Source organism: Cicer arietinum, chromosome 3 (genome assembly GCF_000331145.2).
Source record: "Cicer arietinum cultivar CDC Frontier isolate Library 1 chromosome 3, Cicar.CDCFrontier_v2.0, whole genome shotgun sequence".
NCBI classification, from domain to species: Eukaryota; Viridiplantae; Streptophyta; class Magnoliopsida; order Fabales; family Fabaceae; genus Cicer; species Cicer arietinum.
This window is the reverse complement of record NC_021162.2, coordinates 62,291,243-62,291,710: the sequence shown is the minus strand read 5'-3', so window position 1 is coordinate 62,291,710 and position 468 is coordinate 62,291,243. Positions and strand designations below refer to the sequence as shown.

Sequence of the window (468 nt, the reverse complement as noted above, 5' to 3'; positions counted from 1 at the left end):
TGGAGGGAGTAATCAGTTTCAAGGGAAAATTGAAAAGCATATGAATTTACTCAACCGTGTACCAAAAAAGATAAAAAGAATGGAGAAAGTGAAGCAGTAAAGGAAAAATCATTAAGCAAACAAGCTTCTTGCCAACCAGATACTGACACGTAGACATAACAACCACTAATAATATGCTTCACGCCTTCACTTATTTATTAATTATTTATTTATACTACTAGTATTACCATATTTATTTATTTAGAATATAGTATATATAAAAAAATTAAAACCGACCCAAATCTCGATCGCGCTCTTCACACAATCGCTCTTCGTTTCTTTCAAAATTTCAATTTCACTTCAAATTTCATTTCTATCGATTTTCCTCCCAAAAAGTTTTCAATTCCTCTTTTTTCTCCCACCAAAGCTTCCCCAATTTTTATGCTAGCTGTTAATTAGGTTTACTTTTTTTTTTTTTTTTTTTTTTTT

At 29.9% G+C, this 468-nt stretch overlaps 1 protein-coding gene across 3 annotated transcripts in view; it reads left to right on the top strand.

Moving 5' to 3' along the window:
• The first annotated feature begins 282 nt into the window (after positions 1–282).
• The window catches only part of LOC101491319 (sister chromatid cohesion 1 protein 4), an 11,303-nt gene continuing 11,117 nt past the window's right edge, over positions 283–468 (top strand). For all 3 annotated transcript variants that reach the window (XM_004492814.3, XM_012713693.3, XM_012713692.3), the window contains exon 1: positions 283–438. The gene's annotated coding sequence lies outside the window, so the exon portion shown is untranslated. The remainder of the gene's footprint in view (positions 439–468) is intronic.